Genomic DNA, 24,321 nt, shown 5'->3' with positions numbered 1-24,321 from the left:
AGGCCTGGTACCAGGGAGCAGCGTGACACAGGACAAGGCAATATGACCTTGGACGAGGCAATCAACCCCTCAGACCCTTGGTCTCAACACATACGAAATGAAATGATTGAAATAGACCGTCTCACTCTTCCCAACATGGCTCAGATTTGATGAATCCCAGCGTACCTACCGGTGAGTTATTTCAGAAGTATGATGAGGAGAGGGACTCTTCTGATTGGTCTTAATAACCATTACACTGTTTGGCCATGGGCATTCAATAAATATTGATGGACATAAAAAAAAATAATATCGAGCACATACATAGCACTTATCACGGGCCAGGCACTATTCGAGGCACCGCACATGCGGGGACTCACGTAATCCTTTGTGAGGAAGGCACTATTATTGTTTACCTTTTAAAGCCAAGTACAGGGAGGCACAAGGCCCGGAGAGTGAAGTTGTCTGAAGACATCCGGATTGTAAGAGGCAAACTGGTGTCCAAATGACACCAGTGTGTGGCTTCCTCCAAAAGCAGACTTTGAGACAAGCGTTCGGTAATTTATTTGGGAGATGATTTCAGGAAGCACCGTGAGCAAGGAGGCAGAAAAGGGAAGCAAGCTGATAAAGAACGTGCTTGTAAGTGGGTTACTGCTCTGGGCATAGGGGCTCCACCCTGTGGCGGGCGTTCTGTGAGGCTGGATGTTACCCAGTGTGGGGGATCGCTCCTCGCGCGTTAATCCCCCGGTCTCTTCAGCCAGTCCCAGCGTGTGCCGCACACGTCCCCATGGCCGGAGAAGAGCCTCAGCCAGAGAGATAGAGTAGGGCAGAGGCACATCATGGGAGCTTTCCAGCGGCGGCGTCCCGGGTGGGACGAGGGGCATAGGGGCTGGGCGTTGCCCATGGGGCCCAGGCTCGCTAATTACGCTGCTTCTGGCCTCCTCACTGGCACATCAATTGAGTCGTCTACAAGTCAGATGGCAAGTTCACATGGCTGTGCAACACCCACGGAAATTATCAGAGCCTCTCTTCATCTAGCCTGTCACCATGTCACACGGGCCTTACCTCCTGCTTCTTCCTCTCAGCCTCCCCACTGCGGCTTCATTCAAGCCTTCGTCATCTCTCACCAGGAATGTCGCAAAAGCTGCCGCCTGGCCTCTCAATCTGCGGTGTCTGACCCTTTCCCAGCCACGTTATTGCCGGGATAATCTTATTAAAATGCATATCTGATCATGCCCCCCTCTCTGCTAATCCCCCTCACGACCTTCCATGGCTTTCAAGGAAGAAGCCAAACTCCTCAGGATGGCAAATGGGGCTACTAGCTATGGATCCCACACCGCCGCCTACGCCTCTTAAATTCATGGCCCCGTTTCCATGCACGATCTGCTGAGATCTTCATGCAGCTCTGTCTCGTAAGAGTCCGCCCAGGCACCGCTTCTCCAGGAAGCACTGCCTTCTTGCCCCCACCCCGCCCACCCCCAGAGAATGTGCCTCCCTTAGGTCCCCATATCCAGCACAGTGCTTGGCATACGGTGAGGGCGACCAAAGAATCTGTGGTTCAAACTGGGACACTCCCGAGAGGGAAAGGAGATTTCGTCAGCAGTAACATCGAGACAACCGACACTATTCTAGGGTAAGGCAGTGTCGTTAGCCTACACCCACCGCATGTGCCAGGTTCATGGTCACTACGAATGCATAAATCAATAAACGCACACCAGCTTCCCACAAACTCAGTGAAACGGTCTCACAAATAGAATGTGCGTGTCACAGACAGGAGGGGTACGGGATGAGCCACTGAGGGCGAGAGAAAGTATTGGAAACACATACATACATACATACGCACACAGAAAGAGAGACTAAAGAGAGAAACACAAGGAGAAAGACAGACAGAAAGGGAGAGAGAGGGAGAGGGGAGAAGGGAGAAAGGGGGTTAGCTCAACTCAGACCTCTGCTTGCATTGCATCTACCAACACCCCATTAGCCAAAGCAAGTCACAGGTGCGAGCCCAATGTCAAGGGGTGGACCAGGAAGCCATGGCAAGGCCGCAAGGACGTGAATATACAATAGAGGGGAGGAAAAGATTGGAACCAATAGTCCCGTTGACCATATTATGTACATATCATATTAGCATAGCGATATATATTTATATAATTTGTAAGTATATATGTAACTTACAAGTGTATATATATATCTAATGGGGGACCTCAAAATGTTTTAGGGATGAGGCGCGAAATCAACGAAGTTGGGAAGCAACACCTTATTGTCACAGTGTTGTAGGTAGGATGTTGGTCCTCAGCAGTCATGGACCGTGTCCGTCAGGAATCATGAATACCCTTTTGTTGACAGTGGAAAGTGCTTAGACATGCTGCCTTGTGTCTAGCAACACACGAGTGTCCCAAGGAGCCTCAGGGTCACATGACACAAGCGCCTGAGAGTCTGACATTTGGGAGAACCAGGTTTGAGTCCTGCTCCACTGCTTACAAACAATATGACCTTGGGTCTATCTCTGAATGGTTTGGGGGCTCAGTTTGCTCATCTGTAAAAGGGGTTGTATCACCTGCCCTATCTACTTTGTAAGATTGTTATTAAGATAAAATAATGAGAAAGCTCTTTCGAAGGTGTAAGTTGTTGGGGCGCCTGGGTGGCTTGGTTGGTTGAGCGTCCAACTCTTGGTTTTGGCTCAGGTCATAAGCTCATGGTTCATGAGATTGAGCCCTGCACTGAGCTCCACACTGGGTGTGGAGCTTGCTTAAGACTCTCCCCCCACCCTCTCTTTCTCTCTCAAAACAAAAAAGAGAATAAGCTAGAAGTTGTTTTCGCTGGGTTTCCCAAGAAGCCAACTCTGAGACTGGGCTGGCGGTTAAGTTGCTTGTGTGCGAGGGGCGCCTGGGTGGCTCAGTCGGTTAAGCGACTGACTTCAGCTCAGGTCATGACCTCGCGGTCCGTGAGTTCGAGCCCCGCATCGGGCTCTGTGCTGACAGCTAGGACCCTGAAGCCTGTTTCGGATTCTGTGTCTCCCTCTCTCTCTGATCCTCCCCTGCTCGTTCTCTGTCTCTCCGTCTCTCCCTCTCTCTCTCTCTCAAAAATAAATAAATAAACACTAAGAAACAAGTTGCTTGTGTGCGAGGGGATTGAGGGAGCACTGATGGGGGGGGAGGGAGTGGGATGAGAAGGGAAGGCAGCCACCTAGGGGTAAGCTCATGAGGGGTTTACTGCTCTGGGCGATCACAGCTCAGTCCCACTGGGTACTTGGGGAGACGCAGGGGAGTAGGCCTCAGCATGGTCCCGCGCCAGGGATGAGCCAGCTGGAATATTTACGCACCGACTTCCTGTCCGGCACTGGTGGAAGGCTGCTTCCTCGACCCGCCTGAACAGTCCTGGGGTCTGTGGCATGAGCCATCTGTGACGGGTGACCATTCAAAACACTTATGTTTATGCGGCACAAAACAGTATAGTGTGGTAGTTATGAGCCCTGACCCTGGTGCCAGATTGCCAGGCTTCAAATCTCACCTCTGTCATTTGCCAGCTGCATGACCTCAAGCAAGTTATTCCATCTTTCTGTGCCTCTGTTCTTTATGTGAAAAGTGGGGCTGCTAAAGGGGCCAATCCTGGACAGATTCCTAAAATGAAAGCGCTTGAAACAGACTCAGGCACTGAGCAAGGGATATTTTATGAGGTCCTTACAGAACACATGTAAGGCAAGCAGAGAGCGTGTGATTCCTGTTCGAGAAACAGTTCGGGGGGAAACCGAGGCACAGGGAAGCTTGTACACACTGACTTGTTGGCTACAGACCTCTTCCTTCAATTCTAGCCTCGGCCCCTTCCCAGACCTCAGTCTCACCCTGATCTGAGCCTGCACAGGCCAGCTCCTGGGAGCTCATGTGCTCCAGACTCCGGCACAGCTGGAAACACCAGTGTGTGTGTGTGTGTGTGTGTGTGTGCGCGCGCGCGCGCGCGCGCGCGTCTTCTGCATCCTGGTGGTTCCGAACGGCAGGTGCTCAAGGAGAAAAAGGCAATGCTTCAGCATGAATGCACACAGCCAGCCCAGGCAGCTGCATTTCTAGGAGCTCTGGGCCCATCAGGTGGCCTAGGAGCAGAAGCTATGGGGATATGGAAGGCCCACCCTGCACCCTCCCCTCCTTGCATCGCATCTGGTGGGCGCCCCAGCTCATGTTCTCTCTCCACACGTGGAGGAAGACAAACACGTCTCTCTCCTGCCCCCAGCATCTTCTAGAGACCTAGGGACACACGTGTGGTTTGATTCTGATCACATTTTGGTTACCATCTCCCTGTCGTTGGTTCCCTATTCATTAAAACAGGTGATAAGAGATAAGGGAGCTATAATCCAATAAAGAGAGAGAGAGAGAGAGGAAGGAAGGAAGGAAGGAAGGAGAGAAGGCCCCCCTAACGAATAAGAAAAAAGGACACAGAAGTGCACAGATCAAAAGGAAGGATCAGACTCCCCTGATCTAAAGTCAAGGGTGGGAAACGGAGGAGACAATTACAGTCTCTGCTTTTCGGCCAAGAGACCTGCAGTGTTAGTGGGTTGTTACAGTCCCGAGTAAATCTGACAGAGACAGCGAGAGACCGGGGGCCTGTGTGTGGCTGTAATAAGGACATTCATGTCATTAGTGCAGAGGGAAGAGGGAAGCACAAAGTGAAACTCTCCGAGTGTGTTCTATCGATAGATCTAAATCGAACACAGGAAATGGCCCTGGCCACAGGGATATGGTAAATAGGAAGGCAGCTGTGAGACTCGCGGTGCGTGCAGGAGAGCGTGGTGTAACTCGGGACCGCGGGACCTCGCCGTGGGTCTGCTGCCGGAAAGCGGAGGCTATAATTGTCTCCCTCTGTATTTCAACCCTGCCTTTCGACCAGGGGAGAGCTTTATCCTCCCTCTTGGTCTATGCGTTCATCTGTCATTAAGGAAAGGGCTACGGAGGCCCCTCTGAGAGGCAGGCAGGAGGGATGCACAGATGAGTAAGACGCCGGCCCCGGGCTCCAGGAGCCCCCAGTCTGGAGGAGGAAACGGACTCTTCTTCAGAGAAACCGTCTCCACAGTACTCCGAGTGCCTCCAAAGAGCCGGAAACTCAGTGACTGCACTCTGAGTCACCGAAGGTGTGCAAAGTTAGACTGCAGAGGCTGTGACGTGCTCACACGCACCAGTAGGCCCCTGGGAAAGACAAAGTTCCCCTTCCCGAGGCTGGAGATGGGGCACACTTGTCCTACGATGCAGGCTGACACCGTTGTGCATTTGTCTGGAATGAGCTGGTGGCCATCAAAGCCACGGAGCTGGCTGGCACTGGCTGGGAGAGTGAGGCTGGCCCGGGGGCCATCTGAGGCCAGACGTTGTCCTCTTGGGCAGGGGAAGCAGTGCCCTCTGATGAGGTGGTCTGGGGGCCCTAAGAAGCTCCTGTCCCTACTCTCGCCTCCGTGTTATAATATCCAAAAGGTCAATGTGAAAGAAATACATTCCGTTGGCTTTTTTTTTTTTAAGTTTATTTATTTGGAGAGAGAGAGCATGAGCGAGGGAGGTGCAGAGAGAGAGAGGGAGAGAGACTCTCAAATAGACTCTGTGCTGTCAGTGCAGAGCCAGACACGGGGCTCGGACTCACGAACCGTGAAATCATGACCTGAGCCGAAATCAAGAGTCAGACGCTTAACTGACTGGGTCACCCCGGCACCTCCTTCTCCTTGGCTTTTTTTTTTTTTCTGAGAGAGAGAGAGAGAGAGAGAGAGAGAGAATGCAAGCAGGGGAGCAGCAGAGAGAGAGGGAGACACAGAATCCGAAGCAGGCTCCAGGCTCCGAGCTGTCAGCGCAGAGCCCGACGCGGGGCTCGAACCCACAAACCGTGAGATCACGACCTGAGCCCAAGTCGGACGCTTAATCCAGAGCCATCCAGGCTCCCTGCCTTGGCTTTTAAAAAAGAATTGCGTCCACCTGCAGAAGACTTCACACCTTGAGTAGCAAGAGCATTTATTCCAGCCGCTTCTGACGTCAGCTTGCTCGATGCCCAGGGCCTCTTAGGGCACCTGGCTTGTAGTCAAGGGAACTCCCGGGGTAGCATGCAATGGGCAAACACACGGAGGTGTTAACAGTTTCTTAGACCTTTCTGAAGGCCCAAAGGCTTTGGAAGGGAACAGAGTGGCAGGTAGAGTGGCAGGTTCTAGAAGTGCAGAGAGGGAGCTGTCCCAGGGCCTTGAGCAGCACTGCCTCCGGGTTGGTGTGTTTTTCAGAGAGGGGCCTACAAATGCTCATCAGATGGACCGCCGCGGGCTCCGATGTGCTATGGGACCGGGTGTCTCTATATTTTTAGAGGCCAATTTATTACGGCTTCACGACGTTCAAAGGATGTGGGGCATCAGCGCACGGTTGTTTCTTCCAGTGGAAACACTGCTGGTTATTTAGGCAAGGTCCGTTCCTCCTCTTTCCTCGCTAGTAGAAGCTCGGCTTGTTCAGCAGCAACATGCCCCAACAAGGTGATTAGACCAAGAGAACCAGTGAGACGTCAGAGGATCTGGGATGGAAGGATGCTGGGAGGTAGTAGCCAGCCGATAAAGCAAAGGGCCACAGGAGAATAAGGCCTCCTACCTCTTCCTTACTTCCTGCTTTGCACGCCGGCAGGTGAAGTTGATGCTTGAGGCGGCAGCAGCCGTCTTGAGACCATGAGGCAGCAAACCTAAAAGTGAAAAGGGACTGGGCCGAGGACTGCAAAACAGGGGGGGCTTTGCTGGCCTCGTTAAGCTGCTGAACCAGCCTTGCAACCGCCCGCATCCCGGCTTCTTGCTAAGTGCGCCCAAAGCGTACTCGTGGCCAAAGCCACCGTTCGGCAGGTTTTTCTGCTGTACTGAAACACATCCTCGCTGCTGGGTCATACTCAGGATGGAAATCGCGCACCAGAGTAGTCAACAAGGTGAACACATGCACTGTGAATTCCGCCACGTGGTAAATACAAATTGTTCTCTGCTCAAGTGGGGCGCGGAGCCTTGCCAACACCGAATCTATTCATAGATTGATTGGTATCTATTGCCTTTCATTGTGAAGAAGCCCAGGACAGCAGAAAGGTCAATGGACTGGCGTCCAGCTCTGTGATCCTGGGCCTTAGTTCTCTCTCTGCATAGGAGAAACAAAAGGGGTTGAAATAGAATCAGGGTCTCCTGACATTCAACCTGGCATCAGTCCAGGACAAATTTTCCAGACTGCAAATTTACCGCTGAAAACCTTTAGTTCTTAAAATCTATAAAATTCATCTTTAAATAAAATGTCTTTAATGTGAATTAATGTTTTATTTCAGTGATAAAAGAAAGGAATGAGAGCGGGTTTTAAATAGGTTTCCACTGTTTATTGAAGAATTTAATAAATATATATTATATCTATATAATTTTAATTGATCCATGGTGGAGAATTTAGAGAGCCTGCCCCTCCTTAGTCGAGTTTGTGTTGGGAAACACTGCACTAGATAGATCTTTAAGATTCCTTCCAGCACTAACATTATGATGTGAAGTAGAAAAATGCGTTGGAGTTCGTTGCCAATACAGAGAGCCAAAATGGTGGCCGTCGCTGGTGGTGTCCTAGTTTCAGGGGGCCAGGGCAGAAGCACTCAGAATAGGAACTGGGATGGCGTCCTGCTTCCTGCCTCTTGTTCGAGCCCACACTGCCTTTCTGGGTCAGGGAGCTGTCTGCCAATACCATGCTTCACTCATGACCCTGAATGAATATCTGAACACATTGTTCTGGGGAAGTAAAGCAGAAAGCTCCAATTTCAGAACCCTGTCAGAACCTGGCCCGTAGAGAGCCATTTCTGATGCCCTTCGAATTCTCATTCTAATAGAACAAGATCAATGGCTGAGAGTCAGGCTGTCAGATAGTGGAGGGCTATTTACTGAGCACTGCTACAGGCTCAGTGCTATGTAAACACATGTCCCGTTTTTCTAGGACATCTTCATACCCATACTCTAGAGAAGTTGATATTAAAAAAGGCCCCATCCCATTTTTTCCCATACAGAAGAAACGCGGTTGGTTCCATAAATGGACAGATGGGATTATTTTGCTGTGGAGTGGGGTTGCACTCTGATTTTATTAAATCCAACACGATGAGCCCATCGCAATAATTGTTGAGGCTTATCTCTTTCAGGGTGGCCTTAGAGGGCCTCTTAGACTGAATTGTCCTGCCTCAAAACCACAGCTGAGTTTTGAAAATGAAACCCGATATCCCCAATGTCTTCCCATGACAGCCCCAGAGTATCTTTTCTCAGAGTCCAGGATTCAACACATCATGATTTTTCATCACACGGTCTTGTGCAGCCAGCCAAGGGGAGTTCCAGGGCGTTAATTATTTATCCCAGGACCAGTTTGGTGGAAGATATTCTACCATGCCTGCTGTGTGACGGTCTGACCATCAATCGGGATATAAAGCAAGAAGTCAATGCTGGTTGAATATGCGGATGTCTGGTTTGGGGCGAGGGAGCGATTTAAGAGAAAAGGGGGCCGGATCGGAAATTGAGCTAGACTCAAAGAACACTACAGGTAACAGAAGGCCAGGACACCATCTTTCCACGAGGGGCAAGACTGCCTGAGAGTGAAACTAATTCCAAGGAAAGCAGGGGGATGTAGAAAAGGAGATAAATTCAGAGTGTGGACTCCTCTATTTCCAGACAAAGCCTTGTATTTCCAATGGCTGTAAACCAAAAGATTCCTTTTGCCATTAAAAAATAACGAGAAGTTAAGTGGACCGGCGATGCGGTCCAAAAAGTATAGTTTCTTTAGCAGGGAGACAGGCAGCAAGAAAGGTTTCAAGAATCTTCAGGAGGGTCAACTAAAGCAAGGCCCAATAAACCGGGCTCAGCGCCTGGGAAAAAATAATGTTGATAACAAAAGTTCTCTGGAAGTACAGAGTGCTTCATGGTTTCTAAAACATCATTAGCTCTCAAGAGCACACAATATGTACTTCACCATGACACACCATGGGACTATTGGTCTTTGATCTGAGTAGCGTGTGTTTACATGAGTAACGCAATCTAGGCTGGTATTCGTTTTGGGGGGCACCTCATTCGCCCGCCACAAGGTTCCTATGGGGTTGGTAAGTCAAGTATCGTTATTTATTATTGTTCCCATTTTTATCATAAAGAAATACTCAAGGTCACAAAGCTAGTAAATAGCAGAATTGGGAATGAAATGCCTAATATCTGACTCTAAGATCAATGCTCTTTCTACCACAGTACCATCCAATTATCTCTCCAATCATTTATCTATTCTTTCATCCATCTGCCCACCCATCCATCATATCCATCATCCATCTATCATCCTTCTATTATATTCGTTCATCTATCTATCTGTTTATCTATTCAACAAATACTCATTGGGCCCTTATGTGACAGATGCTGTTCCCAGTTCTGGGGATAAAAAAAAAAAAAACAAACCTAACCTTGGTATGTAGACTTCCCCAGGCTTTGAGAACAAACGAGGTCACACTAGAATTTCACCTGTGTTAGTCACGGTTCTCCACAGAAATAGAACCAATAGGATGTGAGTAGATAGAGACAGAGAGAAACTGATTTATTGTAAGGAATTGGCTTACATGTTTATGAAGGCTGGCCAATTCAAAATCTGCAGGATGTGGTGGCAGGCTAAAGACCCAGGAAGGAGCTGGTGTTGCAGTGTAGGTCCAAAGGCCAAATGCTAGCATAATTTCTTCTTGCTGGGGTAGGTCAGTCTTCTGTCAGGCCTTCAACTGATTGGATGTGGCCCACCCATATTATGGAGAGCAATCTGCTTTACTCACAGCCCACTGATTTAAATGATAATCTCATCCCCAAGCAACCTCACACAAACATCCAGAACTATGTTTGACCAAATATCTTGGCCCCCAGACCCATCCAAGTTGCCACATAAAATTAACCATCTCAATATCTAGGCTGTAGCCTAGATCAGGTTGGAGCCTGTATCATTCTCACCTACAAGGCTCGGGTTCACAAGGTTTTCTCCGAATGCCGCTGGGAATGCCCGGAAAGAATCTTGACCATGCGTGAGAACAAGTCCTCTCCTCATGGACCCTGCTTCAGGGCCTCCCAGGGGACCCGGCTCCCCTGGGGGCCACGGTCGGTCCCACAGCTCTACCACACGCAGCTCTTTCCTGCCAATGCCAACCTTGAACCCTTAGGATGCTGAGAGCTGAGATGAAGAGAGATGGGGGAAGAATGACCTGTTCTCCAAACTCGGCTCTCTATCCCTTGGGTCACAGACAGCTCCCCTTGTCCCCGTCTTGCATGTTGAAACTGACCCAAAAAGACTAACTGATGCCACTTAAAATGTACGACCACACATTTCAAAAAGGCACTCTAACCACGTGGCAGGGCTCCCTGGGAAGTCTGTTATTTTCCCTCTGATAAAAAAATGTCATACCTTCCTCATTTTTTTCAAACTTCTCTATTTTCCCCACTCCATATTTGCAAGCTTGTGACCCCCCCCCCCATTCTTTGTTGAGAAAGCATAAATATTCACACGGGACCCCTATCTTTCAACACTAAACCAACAAGGTTGCCGGTTCTGGTTTCCATGCTACCAACTTCCCCAATCCAGTGGACACTCCCCGCTCATCTGGCTGGTTCTCTCAGGAGCCTTTGGCACAGCTGGCCACTTCTTGCTTCTTAAAATACGCCCATCTCTCTGCCTCCATGCCAGAAAATGTTGCCCCTGTCCTCTACTCAACCTCTATGAAGAAATCTCTAAAGTTTAGAGCTAAGTGTTCTTCTCTTCTTTATCTATGCCCACGCTGTGGTTATGTCTTCCAGTTCGTGACTTTAAATATGGATCCATCTATAGATTCCAGATGTATTTCTTCAGCCCAGACCTCTCCCCTGCACTCCAGGTTCATGTATCTACCTGCCTGGTTGTGTTACTTTGGGTCCTCCAGGAAGGAGACTGGGTTGGGCATGCAAAAGATTTTGTGGAGGGAAGCCCCTGTGAAGTAAAGAGGGTAGGGAGCTGGAGACCTAAGAGATCTGTGGTGCATTTTCATGGTCCTGATATCGATGTCTTCAAATTTCTAATAAACGTCTCCAATTTAACATGGAAAAAAAGGAAATGACTTTCCTCACCACATATGTGTTCCCTTGGGTGTTCACCATCTTGGTAAATGGCCCCACTGTCTTCCAGAAGCTAAAGCCAAAAATCCAGCACACATCCTTGCTTTTCTTTTTCTCTCCCCTTCCCTACTTTCAGTCCATGAGCAAGTCCTCCTGGACTTGACCTCCAAAATTCTGAATCCTATTATTACTTTGCCTCATGTCTACAGCTACCACCTTATTCTAAACTTCTGTCGTCTCCCACCTGATCTCCTAAATAGCCTCTCCACTGTCACTCTTGCCACCTGACAGCCGATTCTTCGCAACAGCCCAAGTGATCTTTTGCAGAGTAACTTAGGATACGTCACATGCCTTTGCTTCAGTGGCTTCTCCTTATGAATAATCCAAGCACACTGCCTTGTTGTACAGGGACCTGTGTCGTGTGGCCCCCACCTACTTCCCCCACGCTCCTTAGAATCTAGGCACACGAGCCTTTTTATTCCTCAGACGCATTCCCGCCCTCCCCAGAGCCTTTACATACCCTTCCCAGAACCTCACATCGCTCACTTCTCATTCGTTAAAGATCACCTCGCTACTGTCTTCTGAGACAGCATTTCTCTGACCACCTTTTTAAAAGTAGACCCCCTCAGGCTATGCATTAGTAGAGAATGACTGTTCTTTCCATAGCCCATATCACGCTTTGCAATTGCCTTGTCCATCCATCTCATTTATATATTTATCTGCCTCCCCTCATGTGAATCTACGCTCTACGAGAACAGGAACCTTGTCTGTCTTATTTAATGCTTCCCCCACCCGCCACCCCCACACCTGGCACAGACCTGGAAACAATAATAGCAGCGTATTGACTATTTGTTGACTGCTAAGTGAATGAACCTCTCTTTTGCGAAGCCTCAAAACTGTCTTTCACATGCTATTGATGGCTATTTTAATCAGTAATAGGTTTCGTTGCATACAATGGTGGCTTAGCCAAATTGTGATTTGTTTTTGCTTTTCATGGAACAAGAAATACAGAGGCAGGCAGTCAGTTCAGGACTGTACCACGTTTCCACAATGCCACCAGGAACAGAAGACCCTTTGTGCCTGCATTTGGCTGTCCCGAGTGTGTGGCTTCTCTCGTGGGTATGCATCTTCTCTCATGGTCACAAGATGGCTGCTGCACCATCCGCGTACTATCTATGTGCCAGGTAAGAGAGAGGGGGGCCAAAGGTCAAAAGGTGTAGGTTGAATGAGTCTGCCTCTTTAAGGAGCCACCACACGTTGAGTTCCTCAGGCTTCGGACGCTTAGATGGATATCAGCACGTTAAGAGGTGTAGGAAGGCGTACTTGTAGGATTGACATGTAGAGAAGGGAGAGGAAGGAAGCAGAAGAGGGCAGCAGGAGAAGCCAGGCTGGGATGCAGTCCCAACGAAGGTCTCAATCAATCTCACTGGGAGCTCTGGAGCCAGGCTGACCCTTGGGAATTGACTCGCATTGGGATGAATGGGCCAGATATTGTCAATACCCCATGTTGACAGGTAACTGGAGGCCAGCCTCCTGTGAAGGTGGCTCCTTCAGCTGAGGCAATCCATGCAGGTGCTAACAGGCAAGGGGCGTCTTCCAGCAGCACTCCCAATGGCTAAAGCAACACGTTCTTCATTCCTGAAGAGAGATCTGGGTGGTACACCACAGAGTCAACTCTGCAAGCTCTCTTAGAAGCCTCATCTAATGACTTCGACTTATATCTCATCTCAGTGGCCAGAACTGTGGCACGTAGCTACCTTTAGCTGCAAGGTAGCTGGGAAATGTAGACTTTTAGCTGGGCGTACTGCCACCCCGAACAAAATGCGATTTTGTTAATTGAGGACATTTAGGTAGGCCACCGGCAGCCTCTGCCGTGGTAGAACAGAGCTATAACCTCTTCTCCACTTGCCTGTCTTTCCTCTCCACTCTCCTAGTGCTTTAGCACTACAAACAAGTAAACAAGCAAACAAACCAGACGAATAAGCAAAACAAAGGAATATGGGCAAATCTCCTCCCTCCTTTATGAGCCAAAACACAACGTTTTCCGGGCACGTCAAAGTTCATGCATATAACTTGCAAGGAAGATGGCTGCCACCATGCTAACGATATCTTAGTTTCCACTGAGGCCAGCTGAGCCAAGATGAAGTGATGTAGACTGTGCCCTCAGGAAACTCACAATCAAATGAGGAAACAGACCAATACAAGGCAATCTGATATAAGACAATGCCCTAAGTGAGAGGAGAGAAAAATTCTAGAAACAAAAGGAAGTGGAAGGAGGGGAGCTCTCTGGTCTGTGTCAAGGGCTCCGGGACCTAGAAACGTAGAGATACTGTAGACATTGTCCTAAGGAGAGAGGAGCAGGTATTTTCTAGAAACCAGAGGGGCAGGGAGCTGGATGACAGGCAGTATACAACCTACGGTGGGGAGACTGAGTGCCGGGTAGTCAGAATCTCAGCCTGGGAGACACAAACTGTGGGGCGGCCTCAGGTTATCTACAACAAAAACGGAGTCCCTTTTCTCACTCTTCACAATTTGCTGCCCAGGTGCAGAGATGCTTTTCTGTGCAGGTGTCCACGCTAAGGCAAGTATGGCCTCTGATGGGATTGGTGGAGAGAGAGGGAGAAAGGAGGCTTACGGCCAATGGTGGGTGGGTAATGCCTATGAATGAATTAAATTTACACAAACAGCCCTTTTACAATTGTCTAGACAGGAGATAGAGGAGGGAGCTCAGTGGAAAACATCAATTGTGCCCACACACCTAAATGCTCCAGTAATATGAAAGCAGTAGCAGCTGGAGGTTCTTAAAGACGGCCATGGTCTGACACAAAAGGCTCTGGGGTTAAATTACAGCCGTAGCATTTACTAAATGCATGGTCACAACCTTCTTCATCCTTTCTTACCCAACATCAGGGTTGTTCAGGAATCCCCCTTGCTCAAGGAGGCCATGTGCTTCAACGAAATTGGGCCACAGCCCCGTCCTCAGAAGGCAGAGGACTCATGATTTGCCGAAATTAAACGTGGCCCTCCTGTTTCCTTTGGGATTGGTTAGGCATGGGCATGTGATTTAATTCTGGCCAATGCTACGTGAGGGGAAGTCTGTTGAAGCCATCCAGGAAAGACCTGGCTAACAAAGAAAGACACACAAAGATAAAAATCCCTCCTCTTCTATTACACTTCGTGATATCTGCAAATGGCTTCCAGAACTACGGCAGCCATCTTGGGACCATGAGGCAATCTCACCAAGGACGAGACGATATGCCAAGAAGGCAGAGGGAAAGATGGAAGGAACATGAGACTAAGCTGGCAGGGGCGAACCACTGAATTAACCAATCCCAGAATGTGCTCACTTTGTACCTCTTTATTACATAAGGTAGTTAACCTTCTGTTGTTTAAATCAGTGGCATCAAGATTGTCTGTTATTAGCAGATAAGAGCAATCTAACTGATACAAAGGATATCTGACCCAGTGAGGATTAAACACGTGATACCTCAGGCCAGTACAGAACGCTAGGCCCATAGTATATATTTATTCATTTATTTGAATTCCATCTTGCTATAATCTCTCTCAAAATCCCCACTACTTATGTCAAAAGAGTGGGTCTTTTATTTGAAAATTTTCTTGTCTTTGGCTCTGTCTGGGAGCCACCACTGAACTGGGCCATGGTCCAGCCATTTCGATATTTGACCTGCTTCCCAACCACTCGCAACCATTGCCCCAGCAGTGGCCCCCAGGGTATGTCTAGAAACCAGACAGAGCCCACAGCGTGGGACGCTGGGCATAGAGACAGAGCCTGTCATTTCTGGCCCAGGGATAATTCCTCCTAGAAAGAATGAGGACATCTTAAAAGGCACTCCACATTTTTAGAAAACATGATTTAGGGAAATTGGAATTAACTTTATTTGGAAATTGGTCTCATAACCAAGTTAGGAACCTCCAAAAGGAGCCTTGAATTTACAATTTCAGGATTCTTGTGTTGCTTGTCCAATTTGGGAATTAGTGCACAGACTCCAGATGAAACAATTTGACAAGCACAAAAGCAATGTACAGTATAAATATTCTTATTTCCTAACTACTTGTCAGCTATTTCCAGTGAGTAAATATTTACACGTTTTCCTCTCCCCCTGCGGAAAGCAGTCCTCACATATATGAACATAAATATTTTGGTGTATGTAAATATTTACTCGCACGAGCAATATATTTCTTTTTCCAGTCTCCCTTGTAAGTTCTTTAATAACAGAACAATTCCTGCTTACAAATAAGTTCTGATCTCGCCACTCGCCTAGAATATTCTTCAAATGAGAGGCATTTTATGGTAGAGTTTAATTGCTGGTTAGGCGGAACAGCTGGGGTCAAATCTGAACTTGACATCCTGCTGGCTGTGTGACCTTGGGTAAGTTATTTAGCCTTTCTGAGCCCCGAGTTTCCTCATCTAGAACAAGATAAGGGTAATAGTAGTATCTAGCTTATAGGATTGTTGGGAGTATTAGATGATTCAGTACATATAAAGCGCTTCAAAAAGTATCTAGCAAACTGTAAACTCCTGATAAATAAATATGAAATCTTATCATTGCCAGTCACTGAAAATAAGTGTTTCATTTTTTTCTACCTAGCACCATGGGTTTAGATATGTTTACAAACAACGCCATAATTTTATAGGAGTGTCTCTTTTCCTTCTAAGTGCCATTCAAAGAATTTTTAAATGCTGACAATAGATTTCGTGTAAGTGGACCTCCCTAGACTGGCTGTTGATTATTTCCCACCATCCACCGGGTTCAGGGACATAATTAAAACAAAATTTTTTTTAAGTTTTTAAAAAAATGTTTATTTATTTTTGAGAGACAGAAAGAGAGAGAGAGAGAGAGAGAGAGAGAGAGAGAGAAGGAGAGAGGGGGAGGGGCAGAGAGAGAGGGACACAGAGGATCTGAAGTAGGCTCTGTGCTGACAGCAGAGAGCCCAATGCGGGGTTCGAACTCCTGATCCGTGAGATCATGACCTGAGCCAAAGTCTGAAGCCTGACACTTAACTGACTGAGCCACCCAGGCGCCCCCAGGGCCATCATTCTTAAAGCATCTTCTGTTTGCCAGGCATTGTGCTTTGTGCCTTAAAAGGCGACATTGCACCAAATCATCACAGCACGCCTTATGAAGGGGAAAACATGGGCATCTCCGTTTTCAAACTAAGAAATGGAGGCTCGGTGAGGCTAATTAACTTGCCTTAAGTCAAACAACTAGAAAGCAGTTGAGTTGAGACTCAAGCCAAGGTCTTCTGGATGAGCAAGTCTTCAACATTCACACAGAGAGGACCCTTGAAGCAGGGTCTCGGGGGTCTCTTTGGCACCGTTGTTATGGAAGTGGAGTAAATTCCATTCTGCTTTCTAATCTCTGGGGAAACATCCATTACCCACAAACCATCATTGCCCCTGCTTAGAGCCTCACCAACACCGTGTTGTAAAATGTGGTTGACCATAGAGTGCTTGAGGCTCACCCCACAATGCTCCACCTTTTGAGTTTTAGCCTCGATTCTTTTCAGTCACACTTGGCCAGACACAGAATCTTCCTGCCCCAGCTCCTGATCTGGAGTTCGTGTCGCTCAGCAGCTCCGGATGGTGCATGGAAACCCTTGCTTTGGTGCCTGTGGTCCCTATTCCTCCCAAAGCCCCACAGGCATCCTCTGATTGGACTTCCTAGTTACATGAGGAAGTCGTGCCTTCCAGTCACACCTTCCCTAGTTTGGAACCTTTCCCTACTCTTGGCCACCAGGGCTCTCAGCACTCACTAGACTGGGTCCAGGGATGTTTTCCAGCATCCCAGGCCCCTGTAGCACTTTCTCCACATTGCCTAGGGCTTAGCCAGCCAAACCTCTCAGCTTCTCCCAGGGCTACCCCACATCTGATTCTCCACAACTTCTCAGTACGGGAAATCTCTCTCCTTCTTCCCTTTTGTTGTTCCTAACCGACATGTCTACATAGGGAGTCAGTGCAGGAAACAGAAAGCAGTGTAGGTATTTCAGGTGGAAAGGGATTTAATGCAAGGATTTAGGTGCTTTCAAAATCACTGGAAGTAAGGAAGGAGAAAAGTGTTTTGGCTTTTGTGTTATAGGACAGACACCATCATAGCTATGATCCAGAGGTCAGGAAATGTTTGCGCATTTCCTTCACCCACATCCCACATCCATAAAGCCACCCACATCCATAAATATGTTGACCAGACAGCACACTGTGGGCTTCAGCTGCTGCCAACGGTCACATGGCCACCCGAACTGCCTCAGAGAGATGGCCCCTGCCTCACTTCCCCCTTCCAAATCTCTCAGGACTGTATCAGATTGGCAGAACCCTAGTTTGAAAGGAGTCCACAAAATGCAGTTTTGAACTTTCCAACGTTTCTAAATAGAAGGAGGTTCGACTGGAGTTTGAGAAAAGTGAATCCAATTATCCAGCCCAGTTCTCTCCCACAGGCCTGCTCTGAATCCCGTTTATGAACTTGTGGGTGAAAGACACAACTTCTCATTCCCTTGGGCTCTTTCCCTTAGATTCAGCCCATATTCCAATTCATGAACCAATTAAACACCAATGATTCATTTTTCTAAGAAGCACTTTTGAGCACCTACTATGGGTCAGACACTGCAGTAGGCATAGGAAACACAGAAAGGAATGAGATTTGGTCTACCCTATTGAAAAGTGCACAGCTCTGAAAGGTAGAGAGACAAGAATGGACACGATATGGTACAGAGGGAGAAATGGTAAGAAAGATGTGTGTGTAGGCTTCTGTGGGAGTGGAGGAAAGTGTCAAAAAAGGAAGGCTCCCGGGGCGCCTGGGTGGCTCGGTCGGTCAAACGTCTGGTCTCGAGTCTTGACCTCAAGATCGTGAGTTTAAGCCCTGCGTTGGGCTCTGCACCGAATGTGAAGCTGCCTAACAAACAAACCACCCCAAAATGCCGTGGCTGAAAATAACAGTTTATTTGTTCCTGACTCTGCAATCCGGACTAGGATCAGCTGGGCGATTCTTCTGCTGCTCTGCCCTCAATCACTCTTGTGGCTGAATTCAGCTGGCGGTTTGGTTGGTGGCTGGATTCAGCTGACCTTTCCTCTCTCTCCATGTAATCTTGGGGCCTCTCCCTCACATTGTCTCTCTAGTGGGGTCGCCAGACTTCTCAAATAATGACTCAGGGCTTCCAAGGACACAAAAGCAGAAGCTTCTAGGACCAGAGTCCGAGGGTCAGGCCAGTGTCCAAGTGTCACTTCTACTGTGTTCTGTTGGTTAGGTAGTCACAGGACTAGCCCAGAGTCAAGGGGGAACAGATTACACAAGGGCATAACACCAGGAGGCAGGTTCATTGAGGGTGAGATATGGTTGGCCAGATAAATAAGGTTCGAAGAAGCTCCAGATAAGAGAAATATGGGCAAAGACATGAGGTTGTGAAAATCTGTGGCTTTGTGGGAGAAAGTTAAGCACTTCAGGGTTGTGGGAGGGAAGGTATATAGGCAACAGGAAGAATAATACAGCTACAGAGCTGGCTTGCTCACTCACGGCCTCTGTCCGGGCCTCCTCTCTTGCCCCACCCAACTTCCTTGGGTTTGACTTGCTTCCTGGCCAGTGTCTTCTGTTCTGCTGAACTCCCAGTTTTTAGCTCTTCCTTGCTCATAGGAATATGGAAACTATGCCACAGACATCTACCTAGCCACCAAACTCTCTTCTCTTTTTCCTGGGCATTGAGGTAGACCATCATCACACCATCGTTCCCAGTTTCGTTTGCAGTTAGCGGTGGCAACGTTAACTACGTTCCGGCCAGTGGAACATGGACGGAAGTGGTTAAAGGACTGTTAAAGGCCTGTCATTCAATCTTCCATGTTCTTTCACCTCTCCAGTTGGTTGGAAACAAAGACAACTCTCAAGGCAATGTTGGGAGCCTTATGTTGAAGGTGACAAAGCCACAGGATGGAAGATGCCTGGGTTCTTGGATCATTGCATGGAGGCTTTCTTTCTGACCAGGACAACCCACACTGGACTGTGAATGAGGGGAAAAAAAATCCTTTCGGGGCACCTGGGTGGCTCAGTCGGTTAAGTGTCCAACTTTTGATTTTGGCTCAGGTCATGATCTCTCGGTTCATGAGTTTGAGCCCCGCGTCGGGCTCTGCGCTGATGGCCCAGAACCTGCTTGGGATTCTCTCTCTCTCTGCCCCTCCCCCCATTTACACTTGCACACACATTCTCTCTCTCTCTCTCTCTCTCTCTCTCTCTCAAAATAAATAAGTAAACTTTTAAAAAGAAAAGAAAAAAAATCTTTTTGTTGTAATAATCCCCTGAGACGTGGGTTTATCAGTTACAGGATTTAGTACCGCTGAACTAACATAACGGAGAACCCAAGGGGCAGGGACACTCTTAGCATCACCCTGAGGAACTGGAAAATGTGTGGGGAAAGGGGGCTGAGCGAAGAGGAGACCGATAACTCAGGCTGCAGTCGGGCCAGCTGAATCTGGGAGGCATTTTTCTGAATGAGGCCATGACAGTTTTCTTTTCTGTGAGACCAGATTTATACAGAGCAACATCTGGAACCCACTGCAGGTTGACGCTCTGCCTGCCACATCTGAAACTGGATTTTACCCTTGGTCTCTTAAAGTATCTTTGACAACTTGTATCCTTGGAAACCTCCCATGTTTAACCTACTGACAGGTGAGCAATACAGCTTTTTGGACAACTTAATTAAAGGAGCAGGATTTTGTAGAAACATAACAATAATTTATATTTGCTTCTCTGCTTTAATCTGATCTCCTCCAACAACTCCTTGAAGTGGGAATGGGCACAATCTAGCGTTTTCCCCTGGATGAGACAATTGAGGCCTGGGGGAGCTGGGATCCCAGGGTTAAGCGGAAGAGGCCTGGGATCTATATCTCCTACTTTCAGGACGATCGGAAGCAAAACATTCAGCCCCCGTTGATGTCCCACCCACACCCTCTAGAGCCACCTGCGTTGACTGTAGCTGAGGTGGACAGTTCCAGAGCGTCCTCCAGCCTCGCCCCCCGCCTGCCCACGCAAGGGCTGAACCTCTCAGCTTCCCTGGCCGAGGGCTTGCTCCGGTACCACGGATGCTTGCTTAGCTCAGCACGGGTACAACCAGCAAATGTGCGCGACTTCACAGCCCAGGGGCAACCCTCGAGCAGTGGGAGTTGGGGGGGATAGATGCCTCGGCATCCCCATTCCCTAAGGTGGGCTCCGCGGGGTTTCTCAGCGGAGCCCTCGCAGATGCCCAGAGTTCAGGAGCCCCCTCTAAGTGGGCTTTCCTCCCTGCCCTGTCTCACTCTCCCAGCCCCCTCACTCCCATTCTGTGGCATCACCTCCCCAATAAACTACCTGCACCCACACCTTGCCCTGCAGGTGCCTTTCAGGGGAACCCCAACTAAGGCAGTTAACGGGTACCAGAGAAGTCAGAAGCCCTCAGAAACATTTCTTTTCATCCTCTCTGAACTGGGCTCGGATAACCCCTCTCATGGCAGTGAGCAAGGATAAAGCCCATGTGATCCCCTTATCAGACACCTCCTGTCAAACTCTCTTCCTTGTCATAGGCGGTTGGTGGCACCTGCCAGTCTGGACTCTCCTTTGTACTGGTGACTTTGCTCGGCTGCCCAGCTGGCATGAGGCACCCCATGAGCAGCCTCGGTCCCAGACAGTAGCATATGCTGCCAGCTCACCAGCCCTTGCCAGCGAATCCAGGATAAGGACTGGGCAGGAGCGAGAGACCAAGCCCGTCCCGGGGGGAGAGGAGAGTTCGATCGCTTGCCACGGCCGCCGCGGTTCCCAGTCTCTTTCCCGTGTCCTCCAGCCACGAGGGGGGGCCTGGGCAATAGAGATGTCAGTTCGGCAGTGACTGATCTGTCGAGACAAGCTTAGCGTGGCATGATGCCATGGGGAGTGGCAGAGGGGCCTCAACCAGATGCCAGAGGACCCACAGGCCTGGGTCTGACACGCTGAACCGTGTCAGGCCGGGTATGCAAAGATGCTATCTGCGAGCTTATTTCCCAGAACAGCTGTGTTCGTTCATTCATTCATTCATTCATCCATTCATTCATATAATATTCATTGATGCTGCTGATGTGCCTGGCAGTGCGGTCTGAGCTCGGCATACAGCAAGGTGGATGTGACCTCTCCCTCTTTGAACGTATAACATAGGATGGAGGCAGATATTGATCAAATATCAACTACACGCAATTATATGGCAGCATGGGCTTTCTTTCTCCCATTTCTCATACCCAGCCTCTATCTGGAGCCCAAGCCCTCACAGAGACAGGGGGTTTTAAAGGTGGAGAAAAGAGAGTCCTTTAGCATGACAAAAGCTCCGGAGTTATGCCAGGAGGCAGGCAGCCATTGCAGTCACTGGTAAGGAAAGATAATGCACAGAAATTCGGTTAGCTGTTGCCATCCTAATTATGCCAGCATTCCTTCTCTGCAGGCCACGGGGAGACAGGTCAGAAGTGGTAAGTCCTGGAAAGGGTGGCGGGAGACTTTATTGACAGGCAGGTGTAAGTGGGTGACGGAAGCTTCCAGTGTGACACCTCCCCTCCATGTCCCCCTCTATCAAGCACCTACATCGCAGGGGTCATTCGTATGAAGGGGCAGGGTTCTAAACATGGCGTATGGGGCAGTTTGCCTTTCCAGGTCTTTCCTGTGCTTCCCGCCTAGGCCGGTCTGGGGTGCTGAGGTAGGGGCTCGGCCTTTCTGCTTGTCCAGAAGAGGGCCAAGCTCCAGCTTGGATGGCCTGGTTCTTGCCGGTGCTATCTGGAGTGGCTCCCAAACCATTAAACCCTTCATCCTGGGGAACTCCAAAGCTGTCAGAGAGGAGGAGGGTGGGGGGGGGGGGGGGGGGGCGGGTGGGAAACAGCCGGTTCAGATTCACTTCAAACCAGCACTGGAACAGTCCCCGTGACATCATTAATCCCAAGAGCCATGTAAGGTTTCATCTGCTTTCTCTCAATGATTTTTACAAGCTACATTTTCCAAGGGCCGCAAGACCCGTGACCAGGTTAGTATCTTTCACGTGGGCGGAAAATTCCGAGGGTAACTGCCACAGGGGACGCGGGTTCTAGATTTGCCTCTGGCACAACCCAGCTGTGCGACAACGGCCGAGTCACTTTTTCAGGCTGGCCTCCAGTGCCTGTGCCGGTTAGCAATCACTAGGTGAAAATACTCACGGTCTCGGCAGCATGGAGGAAGCAGCAGTGTTGTACGATGTTGCAGGATGTTGTGGTAGTAACCACAGATCTGGGGGCGGCTGGGGTTTGGCTGATCTAGGCCAGGCTTGGCTTGCCAGCAGTGGCTCGGCTTCATGGCGTAGGCCTGGGGGTTGGCTGGGCCAGCTTCACCCCACATATCTCTCCCCTCGGACCAGCCAGCTAGGTGGGCACGTTCTTCTTAAATGAAAGCAGCGACAGCAGGAGGATATGGAAATACGGGAGGCTTCTTAAGGCCTAGACTCAGAACCACCTGAAGTCCCATTCCACCGGCCAAACAGATAGATCCGGCCTGTCTTAACGAAATTTCTCCGAACATACGAGTAAATCACAACCCGGCCCGGATACAGGGTTCTCGGGCTCTGCCCAATTCACTCAAATTGGGCAGCTGTTTGTCACAAGCTCGACATATGTGAATGCCTACAGAGAAACGCAGGGGGGTTCTGTTCTGAATTCCCATACTTGTCCTTGCCTCCCTGACGCCGGCAAGGTGAGTGAACCTGCACCAGAGGTCGAGAGCCGAACTCCTCCCCACGCGTACATGTTTTCTGCTTTGGAGGCAAAAGCAGCAGCTTCCTGCCGGAGAAGATGCAATTAAAAAAAACCAAATTATATCAGCAGGACTCTCTTTGCTGGAAGTGTGAACTTGATAGAAATCAGAAATGCAAATGGCACTGAAGTGCAGTTAAAACTTCCGTTTTCCAAAAGGCGGAGAAATTAATTGCTTTTATACTTACCGTAGTGATAAGCCGGAGGCTCGTGCTGTACACAAGGAGCGGCATCCAGAAACCTTCCAAAAGAAAGAGGGAAGGAAGGCAATAAATCTCCCCCTAGAAAGCCTCCCGGTCCTCGCTACAGATGTGTGTAGCATATCATTTTTTTGGCTGTGTGGTTCAGGGACCTGCCAAGAGTTTCAGGTTCAACGGACTTCTACGAAGGCGGCTGCAGGAGATATTTGGGAGAATCCTCATAAATGATAAAAGAAGAGCTTAGCCAGAACCCCTTAGTAGCTGGGGGAAGGTGTCAGGCTATGGATTTTTGCTGCACGAACATCTGCAGCTTTTCAGCTCTCTGGAACACATACAGTCGCGAGAATGCCCCTCGTGCCGTGAACCACGGCCACCTTATTCAGAGGGCGGCCCGGCCAGGGAATGCCAGGGTGTGTGGCTCGGGAGGCCTGCCACGAGCAGGGTGGCGATCTGATCCAGTTTGCCAGGGACGGTCCCAGTTTATTCCCGTGGCTCTGGTATCTCAGCCAGTCGGCGACCTTGTTCACTTTCGAGAGTGTCTTCATGGCCCAACAGCTGTGGAAAACTGCTTGCGAGGATCTGCGAAAGCTGCAGAAACACATACTCCCCCTGCCCCCAGCAATTCCACTCCTCGCTGTCTACCCGACAAATGCATGCGGGGGTTCACTGAAAGGATAACAGAGGGGCGCCTGGGTGGCTCAGTCGGTTGAGGGTCCAATTTCGGCTCAGGTCACGATCTCGCGGTTCGTGAGTTCGAGCCCCGCGTCGGGCTCTGGGCTGACGGCTCACAGCCTGGAGCCTGCTTCCGATTCTGTGTCTCCCTCTCTCTCTGCCCCTCCCCCATTCATGGTCTGTCTCTCTCTGTCTCAAAAATAAATAAACATTAAAAAAAATTTAAATAAAAGGATAACAGTAAGAGCCAACGACTGGGAACAACTCAAATGTCCATCAACAGGAGGAGAAATAAATAAGACGTTAATACGTCTGCACAACGGGATACTATATAGCAACTAGGACAAGCTGCAACTACGTCACCAGAATATGGAGTGAAAGAAGTCTGACACACAAGAGTATGTATTACACGATTCCATTTACACGGAGTTCCAAAACAGGCAAAATTCATCTCTGCTGCTAGAAGTCAGGATAGCGACCACCACTGGTTATAGGTATAAAAGGAATGGAATTCCAAGGGAGCTTCTAGGGTGCCGGTCACGGTCCTTCTTGATCTGGGTTCTGGGTGCACGGATGTGTTGAGTTTGTACAAAAAAAAAAAAAAAAAAAAAAAAAAA

Source organism: Panthera uncia, chromosome X, assembly GCF_023721935.1.
Source record: "Panthera uncia isolate 11264 chromosome X, Puncia_PCG_1.0, whole genome shotgun sequence".
Taxonomy (NCBI): domain Eukaryota; kingdom Metazoa; phylum Chordata; class Mammalia; order Carnivora; family Felidae; genus Panthera; species Panthera uncia.
Note: the sequence above shows the minus strand (reverse complement) of the source record.